This window comes from Castor canadensis, chromosome 5 (assembly GCF_047511655.1).
Source record: "Castor canadensis chromosome 5, mCasCan1.hap1v2, whole genome shotgun sequence".
Classification (NCBI taxonomy): domain Eukaryota; kingdom Metazoa; phylum Chordata; class Mammalia; order Rodentia; family Castoridae; genus Castor; species Castor canadensis.
The window spans coordinates 162,017,483-162,039,386 of record NC_133390.1 but is presented as its reverse complement, the minus strand read 5'-3'; the positions used below and the strand labels follow the sequence as shown (position 1 = coordinate 162,039,386).

The following is a 21,904-nucleotide window of genomic DNA, read 5'->3' as shown; positions in this document are numbered from 1 at the left end:
GTGACATCTCAAAAACCACTGTGCAATGTTACAGCCAGGATTCCAACATTGATGCAATACACCAACCTCATTCAGATTTCCCTAGTGTTCCAAGTTCTTTTTGAGTGTTTCATTTTATGTGATTTTTATCAGTGGATGGCCACCACAGTCAGGATGTAAACAGATGCATCGCCACAAGCACCAGTCATAACAATCCCCCAACCCTGCTTCTAAGACCCTCCTCCAGCCCACTCCTGTCCCTGTCTTTGGTGACCACTCATCTAATCTGTTCCCCATCTTTAGACTCCTATCATTTAAAAAAACATTATATAAAGAGAATCAGATAGCAGGTAGCCTTTGGGACTGGCTTTTATCACTCAGGGTAGTTCTTTGGGGATTCATTCCAATTGTCTCAATAATTCATTGCTCTTCGTGCTGAGCAGTATTCCATTGTACAGATGTGCCCCCAATTTGTCTAACCATTCAGTCACTGAAAACATTTCCAGGTTGGGGCTGTTATGTTCATGGACAGGTTTTTGTGTGAACGTAAGTTTTCATTTCGCAGGGCAAATGTCCAGGAGCACAATCATTGGGTCGTCTGGTAATTGCCCAGTTAGTTGGGATTTTTGTTGTTGTTTGGTGTTTTGTTTTGTTTTGTTTTAATAATTTTTTCGTCAACTGTTTGCCCAGGCTGGCTTCCAACTGCAATCCTCCTGATCTCTGCCTCCTGAGTAGCTAGGATTACAGGCATAAGCCACCTAAACTGAATACTCAGCTGCCCAGTTAGTTTTTAAAGAAATGACCAAACTCTTCTCCAGAGGGGTTGACCAGTTTTCATTCCCTCAGCAATGCATGAGTGATCCATTTCATAGCCAGCGTTTTGTGCTGTCATGGCTTTGCATTTTAGCCATTTGGGTACATATTCTGGCTGCTTATTTTAAAGTAAGGAATTCAAGAGTTGACTTCACTGCCATGCATTATCATGGTGATGGCAAAGCCCTCTAGAAGTGGAGGACTGCATGCGTCTTTTGCCTCACCTCCTCAAATGAGCAAACATTCCCTGAACACCTGCCCTGTGACAAGATGATTCAGAGATGGATGGCAACCAGCCTGCCTTCTGAAAGGTCCCTTCTGTCAGTCTATCTGCAAATCCACAGCAAGCTAATGAAGTAGGTGCTAATGTCATGCCAGACTTCCAGATAAGAAAAGGGACCCACAGAGAGATTAAGTAATTTACCAAACATCACACAGCTAAACAATGGAAGGGCCAATCTGCCCAGGATATCAGGGAAGGCTCTCCAGGGTAGGGGAGAATTGATTTGATTCTAAAAACATGGGTACCTTGCCAGGTAAGAGAAACAGAGATGCTGAGAAGGGGTATGGTGTTGTTCAAACACATGCAGTGGGGCTGACCCCAGTGCAAGCAGCTCTGGAGACCAGCACACAAACAGCCTGGAGGGGACAGGGCTGCCCAGACCAGAGGGGTCAAGGAAGTTCAGAGGAGCAGTAAACAATTTGTAGAACCCCTCTGGAGTCTACAACATGCTTCCTGCTTTGTTTGGTGTTAGTCCACACCATGTTCAACAGTATCTTAATTCATTGCTGACATTTACAACTTGTAGATTTCATGTACCACACTGGGTTTTCAGCTTTTCCTAGAACATCTCAATATATGGTCAGCCACCAACAGGTGCAGGGAAGGGCTGCTCCATTAGATAGAGCACATACCCTCTAATTTACCGCAGTCCCCATCACTCCCCAATATGCCCACCTGACCTCTCACTGATTGTCACCACTTGCTAGCTCCTGTCATTTGAGTTTGAAGCCCTGTCTTAGCAGAATGACACAGCAGCCTCCATCTGCACAGGGAGAGTAAGACAGTGTGCCAGGCTCCCAGTGCAGGGCAGCACCAAGGCACCAGGAAGCAGCTGTGTGCAGCCCAGACTTGGATGCTTGACCTCCAGAGCTGCCCAAAAAAAACAGTTCAACAAAGGTTCTCCTGACCCTGACCGTATCCCGAGGAAGCAAGTTGTCCTGCTCTCCGTGAAGGACATTTGCCACTGGTGTCAGACTGACCCACATATCCTGTGAGATTTCTCAGCCCTAAGATTATGCACACAGATACTTGTTTCTTCATTATACTACTGATCACTTGCTAGGCAGGAGGACTCCAAAACAAACCAAGAGTGAAGGGAAGAATGGTGCCACTCACACTGTGAAAGCACCAGTTTCTCCTTGCAAAGACCTCGCCTGCCCACCCATCATCTTGGTCAAGTATTTCTCTAAGTGTGGAAAGAGAAGCCCCTAGGGAAGTTATCAAAAGTATGGGAATGAAGCAGTGTAACCTTGCCACTTTTGGGGTCATGGGGATTGCAGCTCAGGCTAGCTTTGAACTCACTATCTTCCTGCCTCCACCTCCCAAGGGCTGGGGTTACGGGCATGTACCACCCGTCTGGCTTTCTGTCTTTTTTTTTTTTTCTTTCTTTCAAGATTTTCTGCAGAAGAAAGCACCAGTTTTGTGTAGTAGGGCTTTAATATCTTCCTAACTATGCAATCTTCCTTGTAAACAAAGAGACAGGCTGCCTCAGGCTCCTAGCCTTTAGCCAGCAACAGTACTTAGGAGAAAATCTAATGACATTGTTTTGGTTTTTTCTGGATTTGTTTTCACAGTTACTGTTTATTTATGGTCCTGAAAGAAAATTTCCTTTAAAAAAATCTATTTCAGGCTAAAACTAGTGTGTTAGTAGTAAAGAAAAATTAAATAATTATGGCATTTAGTGTGGCAAGAAATAGAAGTGACTGCCAGGCTTCGTGCCGCATGCCTGTAATCACAGCATTGAGATGACTAAAGCAGGAGGCTCATGAGTTCCAGGCCAGCCTGGCTTATATAGTGAGACCTTGTCTCAAACAAACAAACAAAAAATCTGGGCATAGTAGCACACATGTGTAATCCCAGCACTCAGGAGACTAAGGTAAGAGGGTGGCAAGTTTGAGGCCAGCCTGGGTACATAGCAAAACCTTGTCACAAAACAAAACAAAACAAAAAGAAATACAAGTAACTGACATTTGGGGAACCCAGCCTTACTACTGATTCTCATGACATCAATCTTACCAGAAAAGCACTCATATGGGTTTTTTTTTTTGGGGGGGGGGTTGGGGGTTGCTTTGGGTTTTGGTGCTGGGATGGAACCCAAAGGCTTTGCACATGCTGGGCAAGTGCTCTAGAGTCACATCCTCAGTCCTAGAAGCACTCATGAAGTCAGCATTTCATTTGACAAATACTTACCAGACACCTACCATATAACAGGACTATGCTAAGGGTTAGGTACACAGCATGGTAGCAGGGTAAAGACTGATACAGTCCCTGTCTAGCTCTGACAAAACAGAGTCACAAGAGAGTGGGAGACATGGTCCAAGGATATACAAATGAGCAGCAGCTAACCCCAGGCCTGGCTCCCAACACAGTGCTCCTTCTAGGGCCCCAGGCAGACAGAGGGCACTCACTTCCCTGCCCTCCCTGCTTTGGGCAAAGGAATTAAGGGCAGTTGCCCAACCCCCTGGAGAAAGGTGAGGATGGTGTCTCCCAGGGGCCAGTAAAAGGGGCCAGAGCATATTTTCTCCAACTTCGCCCTCCCTGCCAGCCCCTCCCACCTCGCCCCCTGGGTTCCCTGGAGCTGGGGCTCCAGGACAGCTCCCTCTTGGCTGCTGGTTTTCAGGTGACCTAGTTTCCCCCAATAGACCCACACACCTCCTCCTCCCCTGGCTGAGAAAACCCTGCCCGGTCTAATTAAAGAGTTGCCTGGTGCTGTGACAGCAGCTGGGCAGCCCTGAAGACGTACTGACCTAGGTCCTGGGACAGCCCAGGAATCCATGGCTTTAATTGGCTGGGACACTGCATCCGCTCCCCAGGAGAGCTGGGTACCTTGCCCACACTTCCAGAGAAAGCCACAGACAGTAATGGAAACAGCCTACATGGCCCTAGGAGAACAATGGTGTCATCACTTAAAAGGGGTCCCCAAAGAAGGCCACTTTTGGAGGAAAGCCAGCTGAATGTAGACATTTTAAGCCCAGTGTCTTGTGGGAATATCCAGACAGATGGACCATCCTGCAGAGACTGAGTAAGTGAGAGAAGTCAACAGAGAGGCCAGGCTGGCAATGTGGGTATGGGAGGGGTCTGCAGAGGGCAGGTGGGTAAGGTCATCCAGGAAGTGTATGTGATATGAAAAGAGGTATCAGAGGTCAGGGGAAATAGGGTAGGGTACTTAATTTTTCCAACATCTGGGCCATGAACCAAAATAGCTTGATTGTGGTCAACAGGAAGTTTGAGGCCAAGGCAAACTTCCCTGGGAAGAAAGCAGGAACAGGGAAGAAGCCCTGGGAGAAGCAGGAACAGGCTGTTAAGGTGTCTTCACTTCTTCCCCAGACCTTGATACATCCTGTTGTCTGACACTCAGAACTTGACTCCTCTTCATGCACCCACTCACCCTTGCTGCACCCCCAGGGAGAAGCAGTCAGTATGCATCTGGAGACACAGAGATGCAGCTCCAGAGAGCTGGCACTTGATCGGAAGGGCACAGAAGCTGCCAGGACCCAGTGGGGAGCCAGGGGTAGGCAGGATGCACACAGAACCCCCACCCCAAGGAAAGGCTATTACAGGAGTGTTGTTTGGGAAATGAGGATGCCTTTGGGAAAACAAGCTGGGCACTGGTTTGGTGGTGATAATAGAGTTCCTCTGTTACCATTCCATACTGGGCAGTTATTGGAAAGAGCTTGTAAGCAAGCAATGGCCTGAACCCAGCCACTGTGATTGGTTCAGGGGTCGGTACACGTCCTGAGTTGGCCCAATCAGAAGCTCTCTCTTCATATTCTATGTGAACCAGAAGTATGAAGCCTTGTTACTGCTAGAAGGAAGCCAGTCTTTGAATAAAGCCAATAATTAAGAGTCACAGGAAAGAGACAGGGTCCTTTTACCAAAGAGCCTTGGAACTTCACCTATCCATGCCAAACAAATACCCTTTATTATCTAAGCCAGTTGAACTGAATTTTGTTACTTACAACCCCAAGTACCCCAACAGGTGGCAATGATGCTTTTAACAGGGGTACAGGAAATAGGGACCCTAGAAGGGACTGTGGCCTGTAGCAAGATTACCAGATGCCTTCACTTCCCCTTCTCTCCTACAATGGCTCTTTCTGGCTCTTCAGGCCCAGGGAGAAGCCCAGCCTTGAGGAAGGGTGGAAGGTCAAGACCAGGTTCTCACAGCAGCCCTGCCATGGAGATGAGAGCTAGGAGTCCAGGTCACCATGCCTCCTTAATTCCAGAGAGCATCAGGCTGACACATCTTTGGACTCAAGCCTACTGCTTGAGAAAGACAACACGGAGGAAGGTGAATTCAAATTGAAGAGATTTTAAAATATGAGTCAGAAAGCATTTCAAAGTTCACACTGCTAAAAGAAAAATGTGAAGATTTTTTTCCCTGGTCTTCAGCTATTCTTCTCTACACAGTCTTGGCAGACATCTACAGGGAGGCCACGAGTGCCTTCTCCTCGTGTTTCCTGAGCTGCGGAGCACAAGGCAAAAAGGAAAAGCAGACAAACAGCCTGGCTCTCCTCCTCCCTGCAGCTCACTTGGGACCTACTTTCTCTCTTAAAGGACACCCCCCCACCCTCCCACAACATATCTTTGGATAATAGCATCATTTTTTTCTTCAACATTAAGATGTTTTACTCATGAGCAAAAAGACTTCTGGGGCCCTTGGTGTTCTAAATATCTGAATTAGAAATTACCCTTGTCCCCCCCAATTCCCTTCTCCTGGGATTCCATGGGCTGGTTGTCCTACTACTGCTGGGGTGAGCCTTTTAGGCTCTAGATATAGTCATCATAGACAGGCTTCCTGATTCTGAGTCTGTTGTGGGACTCAGGTCCCTATGCCTGCTCCCTAACTCCACTCCTCCAGGCTTTGTACTCCATTCAGATCTCTGGATGGTGGCCATGAGTTTGGCCCTGACTTGTCACTGCCCCCTGAAGCCCACTGACAGGACTTTACATTTATGGGCTGGAGAGGGGAGGGAGGATTCAGATGAGATCAGGCACGTTCAGGAGGGAGGGTTCAAAAACCACAATTCCACAAGAACAAAGAGTGATCACACTACTCAGGCACCTTGAGCTTGAGAAGAACCAGGTTCCACCTGGGGGTAAAGATGACCTCTGTCAGAACTGGCTGGGGATGTTGGGAGCAAGGGACCTGCTTTCACAAAAGTCCCAGGGAAAGGATCACCTTTTGCTCCAAGCCTCTAGGGGACCGAGTCAGGATCATTCACAGGCAAGATGAAGAAGCAGGGCCAGCCACCTGGCATGACAAGAAACTATCTAACACTGACAATTCAACAGAGACCCACCATAGAGCCAGGCTGGGGTCCCCACCACCAGAGACCCCATGGCCATGCAGCAGCTGCTGAGTGAGAGGGCTCTTGTCAGTTAGGACTGGCACAGAGCACCACTGACAGACGAGCATCCTTCTGGGAGTGAGCTCTCCAGCGTGCTTGTCTGCAGCCCGGCATTTGGAAACCGCCCAGCGATGGACACCCAGTAAGGACCATTCCGAGCAGATGTTGATTGATGTTTGGGTTGGTTCTGCCTGGGAAGGTGAGACCACTTTCTCAGGCTCTGTTCCAAGGAAGCCACAGCACAAATAGGTGCAAGAAGCCCGTGAACACACCGGTCTTGCATGCTGAGCTTTCCCCATGAACCTGAACCCAAACAGAGCAGAACAACACTTGTGGGTCAGAATACCAGTATGGGGAAGGCCACAGGGGACAGGAACAAAGGTAATTCGAGCAGCAGGGGATGAAGGAGGAGACACACACAGAGCCGACAAGATGTCTACAAGCACTCCATATGACCCTGTCAGTCCCAGTCCCAGGGCTCAACCAAACAGCCAGTCTTACAAGGAAGCTTATGTAATGGGGTGAGAGGTGAGAGTCAAATTACAAACATGGTTTCTCCGGGATTGGGGGTGTGGTCCACTCCTCCCTGTCAGGGAGATAAAAACTCCCTTCACAGTATAAAGGATCATTCTCCAAAGGGGGCCACCTGTGGACACAGATCACCCTCCTGGATTTTACTCATTAAGCAGGGGACAGCCATTCACACTGGCTAAGGCCAATGAGGCTGGCTCTCTCATGCCTCTTTCAACATCATGATCTTGACCAAGCTTTCTTTTCTTGCGCCAACTCTTAGTCTGGCAGTGGCCACTTGGAGCACTGTGAAAAGAGGGATTATGAAGCCATGTGTGACAACAGGAGGAAGGAGTGCTGTGCTCAATTAACAATGTCTGCCATGGCTACAGAAGTGAGCAGTGGCCAGGTGCATACCGAGGGTCTACATCATGCTTGCCTAAAGTTGAATTTCAGTATTTGCTTTTACTTCATTGATTAAAATCCTTTAGTCTTAATCACAAATGTCTAGAATGTTATCAAACAGAGAGGAAGGGCCACTCAGATTTTTGGATATCATGCAAATGACAACACAGAATCTCAATTGCCTCAGTAGTAGACAAGAATCAAGAACAAAGCTGGGAGTGGTGATGCATGTCTATAATTCCAACTGTTGGGAGAAGAAGGCAGAAGATCATCAGTTTGAGGCCAGCCTGGGCCACATAGTGAGGCCCTGACTAAAAATCCAAGCGCTCAGAAGTATTTCACTTGTCTAGCATGCACAAGGCCCTGGGTTTGATCTTCAGCACCGAAAAAAAAAAAAGAAAGAAAGAAAGACTCCAGAAATCTCAGGTTAACCCGTTCTCGGGAGTAGAATAAAGAACCGAGCTCCAAGCCTCATTCCAAATGAGAATCAGCACTGTTGATTGGTGTCCTAAATTAGTTAGTGTGGCTAAATTCAGACACAGATCATGTTTCCATCACAGTAAATGCATTTCAGTGGTGACAATGAGTCCTGTAACATTTTGGGGGGAAAGAGAGAGGGAAAAAAAAAATAAAAAACAAGAACCAAGCTCCATACTGCAAAGGTGGTAGTCCAGGTCCAGGTTCTAGAAAGAAGCATTCTGAGGCAACTCAAGCAAAAGAGAGCAGTGCCTGCCGCTGCCCATCACCTCCCCCAATGCCAGGAGGTAGCACATTGTTGAGAAGTGGATGGGGTCCATTCCTGAAGAGGGAGGGGAATGGAGGTGCCACCAGCTGGCACCCTTCTCCATCTAGATTCAGAGGCCACTGTCTTGTCCATTATAAGTATCTTGGGCTCCACATCATCCCCAGAGTAAGGAAGGAAGGGGACTCTGTCCAATCACTAATAAGATCCCCCTCCACTTCAGAAACTCTAAAATATCCCTCGCAAGCTACTCAGCCATTGGCATGCTTTGTCAGTCAGGAAGTAGCCAGGATGGGAATTTTAAAAAGCTTTTCATATAGACTGTTCACTGAGGCATCCAGAACAATTCCAAGGAAGCAAGGACAATCAGAAGCAGATATTGAACTTGAAGGAGAAAGACCTGCCTGGAGGAAGAAAGCAAGAATGAGTGGGGAAGGGAGAGGGCAAAGCAGAGAGCTGCTTCCAGTAAATGGCACAGTAAGTAAGTGGCAGATGTGTGATTCAAACCCAGGTCTATCTAATCCAAAGGTCATGCACATAATAGCAGATGAAGGAAGAGAAACTCTAGAAAACCATGACTGTTTTAAAAGATCTTCCAGGTACAATAGAAGATTTTGGAAAATCCACAGTATTAGTAATCAGAGAGCTAAGAGGACATTTTGATTAAGAAACCAGACAGATCAATTCATAATAGAAAAAAAATGCCTGTTGAAATCGTTACAGAGTAAAGCACACACTTAATGCAACTGAAGGTAAGCATTTCCAAACTTATTTACCACATTCATGCAATGAACTCAGAGATAAAGAATGTCAGGTAATAATGGCACAAGCACCCTCTTGATGTGTTGAGAAACATCTGAGTGTATGTAACAGCTACAGGAATCACTGCATCACTTCCAAAATTACAGCTATTGTCCCCATTTCAAAGAGAACACTGAGGCTCAGAGAGCTTAAGGCATCTGTAAGTAGGGCTGTGTTCAGCAGTTTGTGGTTGGCATCTCTTCTGACTAGCCTGGCATCTGTTTGATGAGTCAAGTGCCTGTGCCATTCGCTAAGTATATTTAATATTTCCCCTGCTTAAAAATAAAAGAAAGAAAGAAGTCAGACAGGTGAGATGGGCCAGGGACATGTAACAGTCTGGTAGCAAGAAGGGAAGCCCTAGAAGGGAAATAAAATAAAATGCACAGTGGGTAAGAATAACTGATTCAAGTCATAACTTTCCCTTATTGTTGGAGTCATCCTTGCTTTCAGATCATGGGCAGGAAATAAATGTATCTCATTCTGAATTTCATAAAATGTGCCTTCCAAGTCTCTATGGGCTCACCCCCCTGTGACCAGTGTTCCCTTTTTGATGAGCAGTTTTTCATTTCCACTTCACTGCAGCAGTTTCCAAACCAGATTCATAACAGCAACTGACTACACTTCTCTCCTCTCTGGGAGACGAAACTGTCAGTAGACTAGACCAGGAGGGTTCAAAATGCTTGGTGGGTTGGCAAATGCAGTTTTTACCCAATTGCAGGTTTTGAAGTCTCTCAGTACTGGATTTGTGACCTTCCAGGTCACCCTGCAGAGAAGCACATTACAGCAGACAGTGTGAGGACACCTCTGTCCCTCCCCTTTGATCTCCAGCCAAAGTTCCTTCCCTCTGATTCCATTTCTTGGGCATACAGAACTCCAGGGAGACCTGGGCTTCCCTCCTCACCAGCTTCATTTCCTTTGAACATGTAAAGTCCCACCCCCTGAAAGTGGTGTAACTGAAACGTGGAATTTAGCTCCTCGTGTTAGAATCCCAGGTTTGCCTTGTTAACTGCTTTGGTTTACTCTGGGGAATCTGGGACTCTAATTTATATTAATCCTCTGATTTATGGTTTTCACCAGCAAATAATGCCTCATTTCTTCAATGAGTAGCTAGTTTGGTGTTTTTCTTCTGGCAATTTTCTCTGCTAATTCACTTCCATTTTAAATTTAAAGGCTCATTTAGTCAACAAATAAGTATTTATTGTCACCGACTACATACTAGGCAGGACAGCAGGGTGGCTCTGAGAATCCTCGTGTGTGGTCAAAAGCTATTGATTAGAAAGGTTCTGCTTCCAGAGATGGCAGAGCAGCTCCCAGTGGATGAACCTTCCCATAATCAACTATTACTAACACTAGATGCTCTCCCCTCCCCCCGGACGCCCACACTGGAAGGCACTAGATCTCATCCACCACAAGCAGGCAGAAACTGGAGGGGAGATAAAATTTAAGAGAGAAATGGCACCGAGTGACTTGTGTTTTTGTAACTTTTTACATGAGGGAAAGCCCAATCAGTGCTGTACATGGTGGCTAAAACTTGGACAGAAAACCTCTTTTGCCACTTGAGCAATTCAAGAACATGATTCAGGGAGAAAGTGAAGAGAGACTTCCAAGAAAAGACAGAGTCACAGAACAGTGCCCCAAATGCTGAGTAGAAACCGTGTCCATATTTCCCTGAATGATCCATGCACAGGATAGACTCCAAGCAGGGCAAGTAAAAGAACTAAATACAGATTTCAACTATTTCCTGGCTGAGGGAGACTGAGTTTGGATTTTGAGTTTGGTTCAGTTAAGTTTTTTTTTATATCACTTGACCCAAACCTCTAGTCCAGGATTTTTAGTATCTCTACATTTCTGAGAAACATAAATAGAATCCAGAGTCTCCTCAAATCTCATTCACAACATTCAGGATGTCATCCAAAATTACTACAAAAATTAAAATTTAAAACAAAATCAGGAAAATATGACCCCAACTCAAAAGAAAAGGCAACCAATAGAGCCTTCTCAAGATGAACCAGATGTTTGAATTAACAGATAAGGATTTTAAAGCAAGTATCATAGCTTTCTTTGTCCAAGGATGTAAAAGAAGTTATGCTCACAGTAAATGAACAGATAGGAACTCTCACCTACAACTCAGGCACTACACAGAAACTTATTCATCACTTCATCGAGATCCTCACTAACACCTTCCCTTGCTTCCCTTGCATCCATGCAAGTTGCGTGTCTCACTAAGGACAGTAACACAGTTCTAATGTCTATTTCAATGGCTTTTTTAAAACATCTCTCAAGTGCCAGGTATTGAGCAAAAATAAACTCTGGCCCCAGAGACAAGATCTTCTCTGATAGTATCTGTCTGGACCACTAGTTACCTCTTGTGCCTTCCCTCTCTTTCAGGTGTTAAGTTGGAAAAAGAGACTGAAGTCTTGCATGGCCTCTTTCTAGAGCGTCATGGTGCTTCAACTTAGCTTCCAGATTACTCCTGATGGGCCATTTGTCCCACACAAAGCACACAGGAATGAGGAGCAGAGGATCAGGTTTCATAAACCTGAACGTTTTCCCTCCACAGCAAAACACTCCTCTGGCTGATCAGCTGGGCCAGGACCATAAACAGCTCTGCCTGCAGACACTGCAACATCTTTCTCCAGCTCCACTGCCACTTTTCGAGGCATGTGAGGAAAAGCCTCTCAAACTCAGTACACATTGGGAACACCTGAAGATCATTCAGTGCAAGACCACTAACCACTGCACAGTTACCAAGATGACCAAACTGTGTTTGAAAGACAGAAAACACCAACTGTTTGGCCAGAATTCTTATGCACTGAGTGAGGATATAAACTGGTGCCACCACTTTAAAAAATTGTTCAACAATATCTTATAAACCTACGCATGCCCTAGAAACCAGCAATGTCATTCCTAGAAATATACCCAACGGAGATTTCTATGTCTTCACTGGAAGGCATTTACCAGAAAGCTGACGTAATAGGCCCAATGTATAAACAATCCAAAATGCCCACCAACAATAGCTGAGGGGGAAAACCCTCTAGTCCTACAATGGAACATTGTCCACCGAGGAGAATGACAACACACAATTGTACTCAACAAGTGGAAGGCTCTTACAATGTCAACCTAAGGTTTTCAAACATAAGAAAAATTCATAATACACGATCCCATTTACAAAAAAAAACAACTATTCAACATCAGGATCAATCAGGATGATAGTTTCCAGGTGGGGGGATGACTGGGATGGAGCATAAGGGGGGCTTTTGGGATGCTGCTAACATTTTGTTTCTTGAGCAGGAAATGGGTTATACAGGCATGTTTAGCTTGTGAAAAATTCAGTCACTTTGGATTTATATCCTTCTCTATATTTGTTTTTCTATAATCAATCATTATAATTTTTAAAAATACTGATGTCTGAGGGTCTTACATTGACAGAGTCTGGTTCATCAGTCTGGGGGCGCAGCCAGGAATTGACATTTTTAAAAGCTTCCCAGGTGGGTCTAACGTGTATCCAAGAAGCACTGTGTCAGAACTTGACATCCTCCTTACTATTTCTTGGAGCAGAGTGGCCGCTCCTTCTCCAGAAAGCCTAGAGCAAGGGCTTTTCTGTGGCACTCCAGTAGTGCCAGGGGATGTTAATAGACCTTACATGGCAAAAGCTTTCCGTGGTCAAATAATAGATTTCTCCATTATAATTACCAACTTTTACTAAACATTTACAGTGTTCCTAAGCCAAGCTAAAGGCTCCGGCTACACCGTCCCATTTAATCCTCATTGCAAGCCTCTGAGAAAGATGCTATTAACTCCCATTTTACAGGAGGGTAAACCAAAGTGCAGCGAGGATAAGTAATTGCCCACAGCCATGCAGCCGGTAAGCACTAGGGCTAGGATACAAATCCAGATTGGCTTTGACACAGAAGCCCATGCCCTGAACCACTGCCCTGGACTGCCTCTAGAACTGCCTCTCTGTAGGACTTAGCAGAGCCTTCCTGAGCTGTGAGTTGCCAGGATGAGGATGGAGGATGCTACAGTTCCCAAAGCAGTTTCCCTGCCTCCATCTCTCACCTCCCAACCCAACACCCACACCACTCGCAGAGTTTCCATTCTTATAGCGTGTCTGACCCTGTCTGTCCCTTGCAGGGAAGCGTGTGGTGGCTCCTGCTGCCCATGTCCTGTCTCAAGCCCTCAGGGTGACCATCTGAGCTTTACCTCTGGCCATCCTAACCTCCCTCCTCCCCACTCCAACCATAAATACCAGAGTTTCCTGTTACGCTGAGCAGGCACCTGTGTGGGGTAAGCACCATTTGCTGAATGGCTGCTGTGTACCAGGTAGCATAAGAAATTGACTTTAATCCCCACAGTGAGACTGAAAAACCAGTATCACTATCCCCACTAGACAGGCAAGGGAAGGGGGCTTCACTGTAACAACTAGCGAGGGGCAGGTCCAGAATAGGACCCCCAGATCCATTGCTCTCAAGCCCACGCATCTCGCTCTCCCCCACCTCCACACTCTCTCCTCCTGGCAGACTCCTCTGTTCTTGGAGAGTTAACTCAAGTGCTCCACTGATAACTCGTATCTTAAGTGCTTTCCAGGTTCCATCAGCACTTGCTTTGCCTCCTTTATACAATATTGTTCCACTGCTCTTTATCCGCCCCGGGCCAAATGGGTTTCTTCCCCCTTCTCTAGTTCAAAGGCATCTGACCACATCTCTAATGTGATTCAACACTGTGCTAAGTAACTGACAAATCTGCTCCTCCACTTGATGCCTTTGAAGACAGGAGATCCATGTTACTCACCTTTGGATCCTATCCTAGAGCACATGGTAGGTATCCAATCAATGGGAGACCCAGAGACTGCAAACTCACTAAGATCATTCCATCGGTTCTGTAGGAAGCAAGTGCTTCTTTGCCAGGAGTGGTGGCACACACCTGTAATCCCAGCACTCTTGAGAGGCTGAGGCAGGAGGATTAAGAATTCAAGGCCAGTCTGGGCTACATATCCTGACTCTGTTTCCAAAAAAGGGGAGTGGGGGAGGGAAGAGAGGGGATTAAGAAAGACTAGTAGAGGTGCTGACTATGAGCAAAGCATATGATATGCACATATGAAGGTGTCATAATGAAACCGCTTCCTATGTACAATTTAACATATATTGGGGGGGAGGGAAGGCGGGAGGAGGGAAGAAGGGAAGGAGGAGAAAGAAAGAAAAAGAGAAAAGAAGGAAGGAAGGAGGGAGGAAGGGAGGGAGGGAGGGAGAAAAGGAAGGAAGGAAGGAAGGAAGGAAGGAAGGAAGGAAGGAAGGAAGGAAGGAAGGAAGGAAGGAAAAGAAAGAAAGAAATGTCCTTGGCTTGGAACAAGAACTACAGCATCAAACCCAACAAAGCAAACCTGCTTGATGGGCAAAGTCCCGGATGGGGAGCAAAACCAAGCCCCTTCCTTGCCTTCCATGACAGATGGACCCCAACTTCTCAGTCTCTTTTCCACTGGCTCTGCAGGCTGGGCACCTGGCTCTGTAAACCTTCGCTTAGGGGATTTGTTCTAAAATAATGGCTGGGCCCATTCCACAGCCCTGTTTCAGTTGATAGTCTCAATTGCTCCTTGCCTTGTGTTGCTTTTAAGAGGCCCCAAGTGAGTGAACAGATGTCTGGGACAAGTAAGTCCAAAGAAAATGCTTAGCTAAGGCTGGGTTCCCCCTAAGTGGATGGATAAACCAGCAGACCCCTTCCCAAATGGCCCTATTTTTAGTAGAAGGCCCTGTTACACACACAGGCTGATCTTTGTTCACTTACTGAGCACCCATTCTGTGTGTCTCCGCTACCACAGGCAGGCCTCCTTGTAAACCCAGGGTAAACAGCTGCTTGTGCCACCTACATCCAACCTCTGTGAGCCCAGAGGTTAGGAGTTTCTAAAGCCAGCCTTCTGCTCCCTTGCTCCCCTTCTTTCTGGACTGATATATAGCTCTGCCCAAGGCTGAGCAATCCCAAATCAGTGCCGGCCACTCAGTTGGGTTTCTGCACAGCTCTCTCAAGCAAACCCCCATCAGTAAACACTTAAGTCCCCAAAGAGACTAGTTTAAAACTACTCACCCCAGCTGGGGATGTAGCTCAATGTTCGAGGGCTTGCTTGGCATGCACAAGCCTTGGGTTTGACCCCCAGCATCACAAGAAAACAAAAACAAAACCACTACTCACTCCTTCTTACTTTCTACCTCTTCTGCTGCCACCTACATAGCTATGTCATTTGTTCAGCTTCTAATCAAGTCATTTTCTTTTGAGAATTTCAAGGGTATCCCTACACACACACACACACACACACGCATACACACACACCCCATTTCAGGAGGGAGTGTGTGCTGCATTTTATGAAGTCATCCATGATGCTCACTAGGATAGTTTATCAGAGGTTAGCTTAGCGCAATTGGAACCACTCTGTTTTGCTATTGTTTTACCATCCTATTTATTCAACACCAGGAGACACAGGGATCAACCTAAGGGCAGAGGCTGATTTAATGTAATTTTATATCACGAATTCAAGCATCAGGCCCGGTTAAAATGTGGTTCGTGAATATTTAAAATCTTTATATAGGCATGGTCCAAAGGCTCAGAAAATCTGAATTACTGCAAAGCCTGACTCAGAAACGTTTTCTATACTATAAGGTTGAGAGTCCCTAATCCAAATATCCAAAATCCAAAATGCTCCAAAATAAGAAGCTTTTTGAGCACTGACACAAAACCATAGTGGAAAATTCCACCCCTGACCTCATGTCATAGTCTAAACCCAGACATATTAAGAATATTACATAAAATTATCTTTAGGTTACACATATAAGGTATATATACAATATAAATGATTTGTGTGTTTGGACTTGGGCCCCATCCCCAAGATATTTCATTGTGAATCTGCAAATATTCAAAATCTGAACAGATCTACAGCCTTTCCAGTCCCAGGCATTTGGAATAAGAGACACTCAGTACTCAGCCTCTCCTATTAGAGTGGCAAAAATTAAAAGTACTCCACAGTCAGTGTTGGAGAAGGCTGGAAAACAGACGTTTGTACCCAAGGGAACAGAAACTGGTTTCACCTCTTGGGAGAACAATTTGGCAAGATCTAACCAAGTTCAAACTGCAAGTAATTTTCCTATGGATGAAAACATACCAGAGTACAAAGTTATACACTGCACAGATGAAGCTGCTGCATCATACATTTGCAGGAGGAAAGAAATGGAAGCAATTTCAACCATCAGCAAGGGACAGCAAAAGAAATGACAGTGAATTTTTATCCCTGAAGTATCATGTAGCTTTAAAAACCCGGAGATAGGTGTATGTGTTGGCAGGTGCTTAGCTAAATGAGTTGAAAAAAGGAAGTGGATGAAGACGAGTTTGTATATGCAATTTGTATACACTAAGCTAACACAAATTTGAATTTATGGAAAGGTACATGAAATATTCAGAGTTCTGAGGAAAGCAGATGAGAGGGCGGGGGAGAGAGGGAAACTGTTTTCCGTATTTCTGTACTGTTAGAATTTTTATGATGAGCTTATATTCTCTTTATAATTAAAAAGCATAAAACATAGCAATGAGAAAACAAAAACTTGATGTTATATGTCAAGGAAAAAACAAATGACATTTTGGTGAAAATCCTTCCTACTTACAAGGACAAGAGGCAATGTTTACAAGGCATCAGTATTTCCTCTCTGTCCAGTCCATAGGAGGGCTGAGGGTGCGAAGTTCTAGAAAGGAACTGGAATTGTGGATGGTCACCAAGAAGGGAGGAGAGGTCAGAGTGTGTTCCTTTTACTTGCAATTGGATGGCAGGAAACGAAGCAAGCCAGTCCTGATTGAGACACTGAACCAAGATATTCTGAGAACTCACCAGGCTGGCACAGACACTGGGGCCTTCACGAATGCCAAGAAGCAAAGACTAAGGATGCCTGGGTAAGCAATGACCATAAGTAACCTGATGAAGAGCACAAATGACCCAGCTCTGGGAACATAATGACACAGTGCTCTGCTTACCTGTCCCCTCTCCTCTAAAGGCATCTGTGCCTCAAAGATATTAATGCAAGAATAATAGTTGATATGTAACAAGTGCATCCTTACTGCCAAGCAAGCACTAAATGCTTCATCATACACATTTAGTTATGTGTTATTCCTATTTTACGCAGGAAAATTTTACACAGGGGAAATCGAGGCTTGTTAATTGAAGTTAAGCAAGTAACTCACTCAAGGTTGCAGTAAGTAGCAAAGGCAGAAATTAAAGAAGACAGTGACTCCAAGGTCATCCAAGGTCACCGCCTGCCTCCCTTGGTGTGGAGACAACCCCACAGAGAAAAGACAGAAGCATTTCTGCACAAACAAAAGCCAAAGTGGGCAGGGCGCCGGTGGGAGACTGAGATCAGAAGGATCACAGTTCAAGGTCAGTCCAGGCAAAGAGTTCATGAGAAACCACCCCCCATCTCCAAAATAACCAGAGTAAAATGGACTAGAGGTGTGGCTCAAGTAGTAGAGTACCTGCTTGGCAAGCTTGAACCCTTGGATTCAAACACCAGCCCCACCCAAAAAATAAATAAATAAAGCTGGAGTGTCATAATTAAGGTCGAGGACTTTAAAGCCACACGGACTGGCTTCAAATCCTACCTGCCACTTACTGGCTGTGGAATCTTGGAGAGGTCATGGAGCCTCTTTGTGCCTCACTGTTCTGAGCAGTAAAGTCAGGTAGTAATCATGGCACCTCTTAGAGCTAAGAGCAGAACTGAAAGAGTTAGATATGCTCACATGTTAGTGACGATTACTCGTATTAAGAAAAAGGTGCCCTTCCCTCCAGGCAGTGGCAGCTCTGGAGGTTACAGAGCTTGGCAAGTGAGCTCAGGTTGGCTTTTGCCCCTCCTTTTGCCACCCTATGCCATCAGGCAGTACGCACTCTGCAACCCAACCCACCCGAGCCCTGCTGAGCAATTAACCTGCATGTGGGGCCAGGTCCTCCTCCCACTTCCCCTCCACCCTGAATCAATCACCTAGCACACTTAAAAAAAAAAAAAAACAGATTCCCAGGGTCCCACCTTGGCCTATTCTGACGCACAATGCGTTCCTCGACACGTCTTTTGGAAACACTGGCAGTCCATCCACAAGTTCTGGCTGCTTGAGTGGCTCCTGGAGACCACACATTCTGTCTTTTGCACCTGGTCCCAGGTCTGGGCACACAGCAAAGGGACACAGCCAACATCTGTGACTCCCCGAGCAGCCAGCAGAGCAGATGGCTGTACAAACAGGCACTCAGTTTGAATTGGCTTCTTTGCCGGAGTATGTCACACCAGGAACCCTCACCTGTAGACTCGGGGTTCCCCAGATGCTTTGCTACTCAGTGTAGTTCACAGACCAGCAGATGGAGCACTGGGAGCCTGTCAGAAATGCAGATGCTCAGGCCCCAGCCCTGTTAAATGCAGCTCTACATCCTAACAGGAATGCCAAGGTCAGTGGTGAGCCAGGGTGCCCATATACACTGGACACCTGCCCCTAACCAAATAAATTCGGGCTGATATGCACATCCGTGCTGTCCAAACATCCTCTGCAGCCAATCCTTTCCTTCAGCGGGTCTTTACATTCCAGATTCCCGGCTCAGCAACCAGCCCAAGCTGGCTGAGTGAACCTTTGCTCTAACAAGCTATTTATTTCAAAGACTGCATTTAAGTAAGCCTTCCCAATAAATTAGGAAAAAAGACAACCCGGGCCCTATAATTCCAGGGCATAAAACACTCCCTTCTTTTGAACAGTCACGACCCCTGCTTCCCTGGTCAAAGCCGTCCAGAGACATCAAACAGCCCAAAGAAAATAAGCCATGTCTTCCTGTTGGCCAGGCTTCAAGTTATCGTGCAGATTTCACACTGTAGCTTGACCTCATTAATCCCAGGCCTATCACGTTGCTGTAAATGTCAGTGGAAAAACAGCCATTCAGTGGGTTTCCTTCATTCCACCAGAAAGGGAAAAAACAGGAAGCTGACAGCAGCTGCACCCCAGCTTGGCAAATCCCAAGGGCCCAGCTGACAGGGCGTTTCTTGTCAGCACCTATGTCCATTGGCCCCAGCCTACTTGTCCCCATCAAGGTGGGCCCTGTGTCTGCATGATCATTGCCTGATATAGCAATGATCCAGATACCATGGAAAAATAGAGGCCTCGCTCGGAAAATCTTTGGCCTGAATTACTAACTGACTGCTCATCATTCAGGTTCATCTAAATCTCTTCTGCCCATTCAAAATGTCCCGTAAGCCAAACCCTTGGGACTCCAGGGCACATAAGGCCTTCCAAGTCCTCATTCATCCCTTTAATGAATATTGATTGCCTCCCGTGTGCTGGGCATCATACTGGGCAGCTGGGGACATGGAGCTGAATGAAACAGACACAGTCACTGACCTTATAGGACTTACAGTCCACTGTAGCCTTTCTCAACCTTGGCACTATTGGCATTTGGGATTAATTTGTTGTTGTTGTTTTATTGTTTTTTGGAGGGGGACACTACAGAATATTCAGCACCATCCCTGTCACTGTGCACTTGATATCAGTAGCTCCGCTTCCCCTTTGCCCTCCTACCTGGGTTGGGACAATCAAAGACATATTTAGGCACTGGCCAACAGCCATGTGGGGAAAATTGCCCTCAGTTGAGAACCATGGGTCTAGTGCCTGAGGCAGAAGACTGAAAGAATAATAATCACCAAGGAATACAACCAAATCATCATAAATATGATAAGTGCTGTGGTGAAAATTTGGTGGACATTATATCAATATCATGTATGACTTGGAAGCCATGCATTTACATAGGATTACAAAACTTTATGACAACTCTGGATTGTGTATGTGTGTGCAATATATAGTACATATGGTCTGTATTTCCAGATGAAGAAGTGGAGGCTCAAGGAAGTGAAAACATTGCCCAAGGCCAAAAATCGATTGGAAAGCAGGGGGACAGGATTCAAACCCTGGCCTTAAAACTTTGCCCCATGAAAAGGGAAACTTGAGCCTTTGGATGTCTTCTGTATCAGGTCACGTGACGTCCTAAGCAGCTATCCTAAAAGACTCATTCCTCTCTGGGCGCCCCCAGGGGCTTGCTTACCACCTGCCACATCAGTCAAGCTGCAAAGAGTGTGCATGAAGGCAGTCTGGTGGGACACCAGCAGGCTGAGGAATGTCACCCTGGATACCGAGACGTCCAAGAACACCTCCCCCACAATTACCTGCACTCAGAGATTTCCCAAAGTTCAGAGCAGAGCACACCCCACTGTCACTGATCATCCCCAAGGTGCCTACTGCTAGCACCCAACGGTGCAGAGTGAGAGAAGCCACATATTCTGCTGTCAGCTTTAGATATTTACAAAGAGCATGGAGGTGGTACAGACTAACAGAGGACATCTTTTCTTTCTTTCTTTCTTTCTTTTTCTTTTTGTGAAACAAGGCCCAGGCTGGCCTTGAACTCTCAATCCTCCTGCCTCAGTCTCCTGAGTGCTGGGATTATGGGTGTGCACCACCTAACACATGGCATCTTGAAGACTTCCCAGATATGAGTCACATATGAGCATCGTGCCCTTTAGCAAATTGCCTCCCCCGCTGTGTCTCAGTTTCCCCTCTGTGCATGGGAGTGGGGGAAATGCATCCACTTCCCTGGATTGGTATGAGGGTTCAATGGCAATGCAAGTAAAGGCCATGAACAATGACCAGCATCCATAAAGACACTCAGTACAATATTATGATCAATAAGGAATCAGGTGAGGACATTTCCTCTTGCCCTGACCCCACACCCTTTCCTTCCCATGAGAAACTGAGTCCCGAGAAGAGAGAAGCACATGCAGAGGTGGAGGAGGCATCTCAGAAAGAGGGAGGAACTTTGTGCTTCCTACGTGGGATAAAGAAGGGGAGCAGGGAATGCATCAGCAGACAAGCACAGGCCAGCCCTGCCCCTACCCCATGCAGAAATTAATCCCGAACTTTCTCGGGTGCTACTATCAGCTAACCCTCCTCAGAAAGCCACCACCTGACCAGGGCGCCTGCTTCGGGTCAGCGAATGTTTAACCATCCAGGGCCCCAGGCAGGATGGCCTCTGCCTCCCTCTCTGACCTTCCTCCTGCCCTAGCCTCCATCACACTCTGTGCTGAGTCAGCTCCATCTGCAACTCCTGCCCAAGGCTTGTCCGACATCCAGTGCCTTCCAGCCTGTGTGCCCCTTACCCATGAGGTTCTCCCTGCCCACCCCTCTAGTCCCCACCACCTGGAAACTAGTCACCGAGGGGCTCAAATGTGCTTCCACAGCCAACTTTGCCCACCTGTTATTCATAATAATAGACTAAGAATAATAGCAACTAACATCTGTGAGCACTTGTTCATATCTAGAAGGCCTTGAGCTGTTTATACCCACAGTGTCTCTTTTCTCCTCACATCAGCACTTTCAGTAGGTAGCTGGCCTGCAGGAGAGGTAAGGAATCTGTCCATCATCACCCCATGACAGAGTGACAGTGGGAAGGTTCACACCTGGGGCAGCCTGAGCCCACCTGCTCCACCATGCTCCTAACCCCCGCTTGTCCCCTGTGTGTCTCCAGGCCTGCCTCTCCCCCAAGATGAGAACTGAGAGCTGCCTTGGTCATCTTGAAACCCTTTGCTAAACACAAGGTCTGTAAAATGAACTAAACAGCTGCCTAATGAGTCAATGAGCCCTGGAAAATGGCGGCCAGTTGAGAAAGGCTAAGTGGCTACTCCCAGACTCCCTGGGGACAGGCTCATGCTAGACTCTAGTTCCCAGGAGAGAGCCCCTCCCCAGGAACCAGGCTGAGAGGCAGAAGAGACACTGGGTGGGACCTTTGAGAGTCCAATGCAAAGCAGGATATAGTATCATGGTGACAATAGTTATTTCCTGCATCCCTACCTGTTCCAGGTGCCTGTCTAAGCACTTTTTTCCCCCCAGTGGGACTAGGGTTTGAACTCAGGGCTTCACACCTACAAAGCAGGCACTCTACAGCTTGAGCCACACCTCCAGTCTATTTTGCCCTGGCTA

General features: G+C 46.5%; 1 protein-coding gene and 1 non-coding gene across 3 annotated transcripts in view; one reads left to right on the top strand and one right to left on the bottom strand.

Annotated features, from left to right (window-relative positions):
• Ppp1r16b (protein phosphatase 1 regulatory subunit 16B) overlaps positions 1-21,904 on the bottom strand; it is a 94,365-nt gene that overhangs the window by 68,893 nt on the left and 3,568 nt on the right. The window lies entirely within an intron of this gene.
• Positions 7,806-7,938, top strand: LOC141423716 (small nucleolar RNA SNORA1). Its single transcript, XR_012448537.1, has one exon. It is a non-coding gene; the product is annotated as a small nucleolar RNA SNORA1 (small nucleolar RNA).